Source organism: Chiloscyllium punctatum, chromosome 44, assembly GCF_047496795.1.
Source record: "Chiloscyllium punctatum isolate Juve2018m chromosome 44, sChiPun1.3, whole genome shotgun sequence".
Classification (NCBI taxonomy): domain Eukaryota; kingdom Metazoa; phylum Chordata; class Chondrichthyes; order Orectolobiformes; family Hemiscylliidae; genus Chiloscyllium; species Chiloscyllium punctatum.
This window is the reverse complement of record NC_092782.1, coordinates 44,864,537-44,874,152: the sequence shown is the minus strand read 5'-3', so window position 1 is coordinate 44,874,152 and position 9,616 is coordinate 44,864,537. Positions and strand designations below refer to the sequence as shown.

General features: G+C 43.0%; 1 long non-coding RNA gene across 1 annotated transcript in view; it reads right to left on the bottom strand.

The window, feature by feature from the left end:
• Positions 1 to 1,449: 1,449 nt before the first annotated feature.
• LOC140466936 (uncharacterized) overlaps positions 1,450 to 9,616 on the bottom strand; it is a 30,118-nt gene continuing 21,951 nt past the window's right edge. Inside the window, exon 3 of the long non-coding RNA XR_011955306.1 lies at positions 1,450 to 4,127. This is a non-coding gene — a long non-coding RNA (uncharacterized lncRNA). The remainder of the gene's footprint in view (positions 4,128 to 9,616) is intronic.

Genomic DNA, 9,616 nt, shown 5'->3' with positions numbered 1-9,616 from the left:
TCCCCAAAACTAGATCCCATCTATACCCTCTTCCCTATCATTCAATCCCATCTACACCCTTTCACTTGATCCCATCTACCCCTCCTCCCCATCACTTGATCCTGTCTACCCCTCCTCCTCCCCATCACTCCATTCCATCTAAGCCCTCCTTCCCATCACGCAACCCTGTCTACACCCTCCTCCCCATCACTCAATCCCATTTACTGTCTCCTCCCCATCACTCGATGTCATCTACCCTCTCCTCCCCTTCACTCGATCCCATTTACACCCTCGTCCCCATCACTAGATCCCATTTACCCCCTTGTCCTCAATAAACAACTATGTCTACCCCCTCCTCCCGATCACTCAAGTCTACCACTCCTCTCAATTTACTAATCAATCTCCTCAGTCTCTCTCAGCATTTCTTTCTCCACTATCTAACTAGTTCTTGATCCCATTCACACAGACTGCTTCAATATCCTTCTGATGGATCTAATGCCGTAACATGATTCCCTTTTGATTGAGAAAGCTCCCCCATGGTTATTGTTTACTCCCACCTTTTTCCTTTTCTTTCCTGCCCCCTTAGATTTGAACCCTGTAGCAGGAGTAATTTTGCAGGGATCTACTTTGTCAGTTCCCTTTAGAATTACAAAATCTTCCATTGGTCAAATTGTAGGTTTATCTCTTCCAAAGAAAATGAAGCTTGCTTTAATTAATCAGAGTAGAATTCCCTGATGCCTGGAATCCTGTTTAGCTGTCCTTCTAACTCCTCTGAATGGAATTAGCGTATTTTCTTTGGCATGTTGACTAGTCACTTCTTAACCTGACATATATTGGAAATGGACACTTAAAAATAATTTGGATAAAAACAGCAGTAGTCCCTGAAGTCAAAAAAGATGGCTTTGTTGGTGAGGATATGTGTTCTGACTTGCCTTTTCATCATGTTTACATTATCACCTGCCAATGACTCATTTGATTTCCTGTTTATCTATTTGATCTGTGAACACCATTTTGCCTAAGTAACCTCTCCAGTCCCTGTACCCTGCTCAACTCTATGTCTCACCCAATGTACCTCTCTCAGCTCTGTCCTTATCCCCATATCTCTCTCAGCTTTGTCCATCAACCTGTATCCCTCCCAGCCCTGTGTCCCAACCTCTGTACCCCTCCCTCCCCTGTGTCCCACCCTCTGTACACCTCCCGTGTCCCACCCTCTGTATTCCTCCCTCCCGTGTCCCACCCTCTGTACCTCCCCCAGTTCTGTGTCCCACTCTCTGTATTCTTCCCGTGTCCCACTCTCTGTGTTCCTCCATCCCGTGTCCCAACCTCTGTACCTCCCCCAGTTCTGTGTCCCATCCTCTGTATTTTTCCCGTGTCCCACCCTCTGTGTTCCTCCCTCCTGTGTCCCACCCTCCCATGTCCCACCCTCTGTACCTCCCCTAGTTCTGTGTCCCACCCTCTGTATCCCTCTCTTGTGTCCCACATTCTGTATTCCGCCTTCTCCTGTGTCCCACCCTCTGTACCTCCCCCAGTTCTGTGTCCCACCCTATGTATTGACCCTAGTCCTGTATCCCAATCCTGTGTCCTTCCCAGTTCTGGGTCGTACTATCTGTACCCCTCCAAGGCCTGAGTTGAACTCTCTGTACCCTTCCCAGCCCTGTGTCCTACTGTCTGTACCTCCCCCAGTTCTGTGTCCCACTCTCTGTATACCCCTCCTAGCCCTGTGTCCTACCCTCTGTACCTCTCCCAGCTCTATGTCCCACCGATGTATTTCTCCTAGTCCTGAGACCCATCCCATGTCCTTTCCAGCCTTTGACTGGCAACACTCGCTCCATCACCGACCCTCTGTACTCCTCCCAGCCATGTGTACTATCTACACGATGCAGCACAGAAATCCACCAAGGCTCCTTAGACAAGTTACACACACTATTATCTAATAGGGGCAGCAGATACGTAGGAACACCACCACCTGCAGTTTTCTCCAACACACTCTCAATCCTGACTCGCAAATACATTGCCATTCCTTCGGTGTCACTGGGTCAAAACTTTGGTACTCCCTCCCGAACAGCATTATGGGTGTTCTTACACCAAATGGACTGTGTGGTGATTCCAGAAGGCAGCTCATCATCACCTCCTCAAGGACAATTAGGGAGAATAAAACATTTCAACTAGCCAGCGAAGCACTCATTCCCTGAATGGAATTTAAAAAATGTAGTGCCACATTTATTCAGGGATTATTTTTGTTGTATCAGCTATTTAAAGTGAAGTTTACCTTTTCTTTACTACTTCATGTGTAATTTGCATTGGCTTTGATTCATGTTAAAGGACAAATTACAAAAAGTGGAATCGTGTTTGTAATTTCTTCACATGGAGGTCATTTAGTACATTTGGCTATTTTGGCCTACCTGTGGGATCATAATAACGCATATAACCACAGAATCTCGCAGGAACAGAGTTAAAAATAAAACAACTCCAGGTTATAGTCCAACAGGTTTATTTGGAAGCACTAATTTTTGAAGCGTTGCTTCTTCATCAGGTGGTTGAGGCGCTCTGAAAGCTAGAGCTTCCAAATAAACCTGTTGGACTATAACCTGTTGTGTGATTTTTAACTTTGTACACCCCAGTCGAACACCAGCACCTCCACATCATAAGAAACAGACACAGAGGTTAGCCATTTGTCCTTAAAGATTTGCTGCGCCATTCAGTAAGACATCTATAAGACACTCACAAAACACTGACAAACCTGTACACACTATTCCACACACAATCATACTTCAGTAAATAAATTCATGCCACATCAACACACCCCTGGACACACCTATACATCCATAAGGACGATGAACAACCACATCCCTCACGTATATACACAGACATTCACACACTCATCTTATACCCACAAACTGATACACAAACACACACAGACACCATTTAATTCAAATATACAGATGCTCACATTCAGATAGCCACAGAAAAATTCTTAAACTAATTTTCACACGTATTGATAAACCCACAGACATGTTGGTGCATGTACACAGGAGGCACATGTGCACTAACGTGTATACACATGGGACTGCTTTCAGATATTCCATCTCCATTTCTTTACAAACACAGGATACTTCAATCAGTAAGAGGCTTGTTACAGTTAATCCCCTGCCACACTCAGCAGCAATTAGTCACCTGCAGATGAAACTATCAAGGAGCTGTTTAATAAGCCAGGAGCAGTTATTGTAGAACATCCCCCAATGACAAACCTGTCACTAGGGCAGCAAGCCAAGAGAGATGGAAAAAACAAGCAAGGGTGAGGGAGATGGGAGAGAGCAGCAGCAGGTTATAAGTGGCAGTCAAGAAGGCAGCAGAGGAGCTCTCACACACATAAAAAACGCACGATAAAAATATCTGAAGATTGCAATTATTGACTTATTTATATTTAATTTTGGGAATTCAATTAATTAGGAAATGTACCAAGTCTTTATCCTTAACTCAGATTGTTTTATAAAATATGCTGTGATTGCAAGATTTCTATGCTCAGGATTCAAAACTGGGATGAAGATTACAAGGGGGTGTTGAAAGGATCTAAATTGGCTACAGTCCTGCTAGGCAATGGTAGAGGCAAAATGATCAGCTAGCTTTGTTGCCCTTAAGAGAAATGTAAGGTTTATAGAGGTCACCTGAAAAAAGGACTAAGCTTGGTTTATGATCCTGAAGTCAAATAGTTTATTGACATTCACTATGCAATAATGCTGTCATCAATTTTTTTTATATGAGCTGTTAGATTTTGTTTTTGTACCTCAGGGAGTCAAGTTTGGAATTTCTACTTTTTATATATTTGTTCACTGCTTTCAACCAGTACTGAGAGGTTTCCACTCAACTGTTAAACCTGAACGGATATGACCTGTTCCTACTGTAAAGACTTCTGAGTTTGTGTATAAAGTTCAATATCAGAGGCATAAAGAACTTGAAATATATCCTGTTATAGGCGAGTGATTTTTAATTCATTCTTGAGATGTGGGCACCACTGATGGTCATTACTGCCCATCTGTAGTTGGTCCCTGAGACGCTGGTGATCAGCTGCCTTCTTGAGTCCATGTGGTTGAGGTACTTCCAGCATGCCGTTAAGTAGGCATTTCAAAGATTTTGATCCAGTGACAATCCTGCAACAAAAATGTTTAAATGTAAAATATAGGATTAGGAGGAGGCCATTTAGCCCCTCAAACCTGTTCCACCATTCAATGAGATCATGGCTGATCTGCTACTTAACTCCACATTCCTGTCTTTGCATAACTTTTTTTTTTGCTAAATATGTATCTATCAAACTGATCAGATGTACCCTAGAGCTCTATGGGAAGCAATTGCTGGACCCCTTTCTGAGATATTTGCATCATTGATAGCCACAGGTGAGGTGCTGGAGGATTAGAGGTTGGCTAATATGGTGCCACTGTTTAAGAAGGGTGGTAACGAAAAACCAGGGAACTATAGACTAATTAGCCTGACATCAGTGGTGGGCAAGTTATTGGAGGGAATCCTGAAGAACAGGATTTACATGTATTTGGAAAGACAAGAACTGCTTAGGTATAGTCAACATGGCTTTGTGCATGGGAAGTCATGTCTCACAAACTTGATTGAGTTTTTTGAAGAAGTAACAAAAAGGATTGGTGAGGGCAGAGCGGTGGACAGATCTATATGGACTTCAAGGCACTTGACAAGGTCCTCATGGGAGACTGGTTAGCAAGATTAGATCACATTGAATACAGTGAGAACTAACCACTTGGATACAGAACTGGCTCAATGGCAGAAGACAGAGGGTGGTGGTGGAGGGTGCGTTTCAGACAGGAGGCCTTTGACCAGTGGACTGCCACAAGGATCAGTGCTGGGTCCACTACTTTTCATCATTTATGTAAATGATTTGGATGTGAACATAGGAGGTATGGTTAGTAAATTTGCAGATGGCACCAAAACTGGAGGTGTAATGGACAGTGAAGAAGATTACCTCAGAGTACAATGTGACCAAAACTAGAATAGGCCAATGGGCCAAGGAGTGGAAGATATACTTTAATTTAAATAAATGAGGTGCTGCATTTTGGAAAGGGCAGGACTTAAACACTTAATGGTAGGGTCCTGGGGAGTAGTGCAGAACACAGAGACCCTGGAGTTCGGGTTCATAGTTCCTTGAAACTGGACTCCCAGGTTGACAGAATAGTGAAGGAGGTGTTTGGTATGCTTGCCTTTATTGGTTAGTGTATTGAGAATAGGAGTTGGGAGGACATATTGTGGCTATACAGGACATTGGTTAGGCCACTTTTGGAATAGTGCATGCAATTCTGATCTCCCTCCTATAGGGAGGATGTTGTGAACTTGAAAGGGTTCAGAAAAGATTTACAAGGATGTTGCCAGAGTTAGAGAGTTTGAGCTATAGGGAGATGCTGAATAGGCTGAGGCTGTGGAGAATCGAAGGCTGAGAGATTACCTTATGGAGGTTTATAAAATCATGAGAGGCACGGATAGGGTGAACAGTCAAGGTATTTTCCCCAAAACTAGAGGGCATAGGTTTAAAGCGGAAGGGGAAAGATTTAACAGGGACCTAAGAGGCATCATTTTCATGCAGAGGGTGGTCCGTGGTTGGGGCAACAGCTATGTTAACATTTGGGATTGGATTGGATAGCTGAATTACATTGAGGTGTTGAAGGGATAGAATCATAGAATTGTAAGCACAGAAGGAGATTGTTGGCCTTTCGTGCAGAGCTATTCAAAGTGTCTCACTCCCTGTTATTTCTTCTTTGTCCTACAATTCTCAGACATATCATAAATGCGCAATGGAAATTAAAATGGCTGCTACCATATCCAGATTGGATTTATCATAGGATTCTCTGGGAAGCCAGAGAGGAGACTGCAGAGCCTTTGACTTTGATCTTTATGTCATCAATGTCTACATGGATAGTGCCAGAAGACTGGAGGATGGCAAATGTTGTCCCCTTGTTCAAGAAGGTGAGTAGAGACAATCCTGGTATTGATAGACCAGTGAGCCTTTCTTTGGTTGGATAAAGTGTTGGGAAAGGTTATAAGAGATAGGATTTATAATCATCTAGAGAGGAATAAGTTGATTAGGAATAGTCAACACGATTTTGTGAAGAGTAGGTCATGCCTCACAAACCTTATTGAAATCTTTGAGAAGGTGACCAAACAGGTGGATGAGGGTAAAGCGCTTGATGTGGTGCATAAGGATTTCAGTAAGGCATTTGATAAGGTTCTCCACTTCCTCTGGCAGCCCATTCCACACATGCACCACCCTCTGCATGAAAAAGTTACCCCATAGGTCTCTTTTATATCTTTCCCCTCTCACCCTAAACCTATGGCCTCTAGTTCTGGACTCCCCGACTCCAGGAAAAAGACTGTCTATTTAGCCTATCCAAGCCCCTCAGGTTTTTGTAAACCTCTAATAAGGTCACTCCTCAGCCTCCAACGCTCCAGGGAAAACAGCCCAGACTATTCAATCTCTTCCCTGTAGCTCAAATCCTCCAACCCTGGCAACATCCTTGTAAATCCTTTCTGAACCCTTTCAAGTTTCACAGCATCTTTCTGATAGGAAGGACACCAGAATTGCACGCAATATTCCAAAAGTGGCCTAACCAATGTCCTGTACAGCTGCAACATGACCTCCCAACTCCTGTACTCAATACTCTGACCAAAAAAAGGAAAGCATACCAAATGCCTTCTTCACTATCCTATCTACCTGCGACTACTTTCACGGAGCTATGAACCTGCACCCCAAAGTCTCTTTGTTCAGCAACACTCCCTAGGACCTTACCATTAAGTGTATAAGTCCTGCTAAGATTTGCTTTCCCAAAATGCAGCACCTCACATTTATACAAATTAAAGTCTTTGGGCTGTGGGAGGAAACCGGGGCACCCTTGAGGAAACCCATGCAGAGAAAGTGGAATGGGAATAATGTATAAACTCCACACAGATGTCGCCTGAGGCTACAATCGAATCTGGGACCCTGGCCCTGTGAGGCAGCAGGGCTAACCACTGATCCACCCTAAATTGCTGCCCCTTATCTCTCACGGAAGGGGCTCCATATTTGTGCAAAGTGAGGCTGTTAAGGACAATAGCATGAAACAAACACCCACACAGTTGAAGGACGTTTGTTATCACAAAATCCTTACCTCTTGCATTGATTTAAGGGGAAGCCAAGGGGCATTGTTAACCTTTGAGGTACTCCATCCCCTCAGAGGATGAGGCAAGCACCATTGTACACTGACAGGGATCACGTGAGACAACCAGGTATCCAGTGCTTATCATCTCAGGGCATTCCAGAGGCACCCTGACACACCTCCCTGCCTCTCCTAGGGACCCATGAAGTGAGGCTGAGGAGGGTGTGCCTACACAAATACAGGAAATCCTTAGCACGCCAGAACCCTCTTGGTTCCAGATTAGAGTGGTGCTGGAAAAGCACAATAAGTCAGGCAGCATCCGAGGAGCAGGAAAATTGACGTTTCTGGCAAAAGCCCTTCATCAGGAAAGCCCTTCAGCTTTTGCCCAAAACGTCAATTTTCCTGCTCCTTGGATGCTGCCTGACCTGCTGTGCTTTTCCAGCACCACCCTAATCTAAACTCTGGTTTCTAGCATCTGCAGTCCTCACTTTTGCCTAACCCTCTTGGTTCCAGGCCACCAGATGATGCCAGTTAAATTCTCCTCAGATAAGGCGTGAAAAGCCATCAGCAGGCTTCCTTAAGCTCAGCTCTGTGCACCCTTAGACATGCTGGTAGGAAAAGAAAGATTAAAGAACATTACAGTTTTTTGAGGCTGTCATTCATGGCTGTCCTCTGGGAGGAAAGCAGCAATTTAAAGTAGATGGTTGGATTTTGGAAGTCAATCAGCATAGTTCAACCTCTCTATCTCAGTGATAGATGAATGTTTCTAGCAAACAAAATTTCAGTCCCACACGTGCAACTCCATGTAATCATGCATAACTCCACATTGATGCTCTGGGCATTGGTGCAAAGGGAACAAGTTAATTTACAACTTATTCCAGCATAATGTAGCTTAATGTTTTAAATTATAAACTAAGCATTCTCTCGAGGCCAGGAATGTCTCTGCATTAATACTATCAGACTTCCTTCTTCTTTCTCTGAAAAGAGAGGTGGCAAATCCATCTCCCTCTTCTCTCAGTCCATCTCCCCCTCATCGGTTATTGGTCTAGGTTGTTCTAAGTGAAGCAAACAATCACTAATCTAATGTCCCTGTTGAGCAAGTATTGCAGTACTGCTCCTGAGTAGTTCAGGCAACAGAAGCACATCTTTGGAAGACCAATTATTTGTTCACTGATGACCTTAGTGAAATTATGGTTAGCATTGTTGAACTGTTTGGTATTAGTCTGATGTTTGCATACTGGGGCCATTATCTATGTCTTCTGGGGGTACCACTTGTCACCAATGGAACCACCCTAGAAATGATGCATGGGACGGGGTGGGGACAGTATCATATCAGGACAGTGGGCTCACATTTTGTTTGTTACTCATGGCACATGGACATCAGGCCCTTGCCAGGCATACAGTCCGCTCAATGTGGGGATCTGCATCCTCCATGATGCGTGACCAAGAACCTGCCTAATGGTTTTTGGCACTTTAGGTGGACTATACCTTGATGCACTACCTGCCACATTCAATATAGAGAAAAATTAAAAGTCTGGATGAAGGTCTGCTCGCTGAGTTGGAAGGCTCGTTTTCAGATGTTTCATCACCATACTAGGTAACATATTCAGTGAGCGTCCAAATGAAGCACTGGTGGTGTAGCTCGCTTTCTATTTATATGTTTGAGTTTCCTAGGGTTCGTGATGTCATTTCCTGTGGTGGCATCATTTTCTATGGTGATGCCATTTCCTGTTCTTTTTCTCAGGGGCTGGTAAATGCGAGTCTGTCATGAAATTTTGCCTTTGTGTACTGGGCATTCAAAATTAACAATGTAAACATAAAATAAATACTGTTATTGATTTTTTCCCCCTACTTTTCCGTAATCTTCACATACTTACAACATAGTATTTAGAATTTTGTTTTTCATGCTTTTGCTTCACAAATTAGGCAATAACTTGTTTGAGACAAAGTACTGAAGCTATTTACTACCCTATCTGTCTAAGACATCTCTACTGCAGCTTGGAAGATCAAAGGTTTATCTTTATCAATTTTAAATTTGAAAAGCTACACTCCCCACTACCAACAGAAACTGTAAAGGTCAGGATAATTCAAAGAGCAGCGAAGATGTTGGGAAAGTTGTCTGTAAGTGTATTTAAAAGTGACCTTCATCACACCTTGAGGTGTAAAATGTCTTGGAAGTCATCATAAAAAAGCTTTCATGCACAAATCACTGCATTTTGAATTTCCATGTTGAATTGTCAATTCTAGCTTCAAGCAATGTTCTAATATATGTTTTGAAGTCTTCTTTAACAAATTGTACACATTATTAAGGAAATTAAACATTGAAACAAGTTACTGTATCTGCTCAAATTCTTCTTTAACCAAGTGGATTCCAGTATCTAGGACTGAAAAATAAAAATTTAGTTTGAATTTTTGTTTTGGAACCTGAACGGATTTATCTTTTCCCTCAAATGTAAGCTATTGCCTCATTCTCCAAATATGTGTTTGTTCTA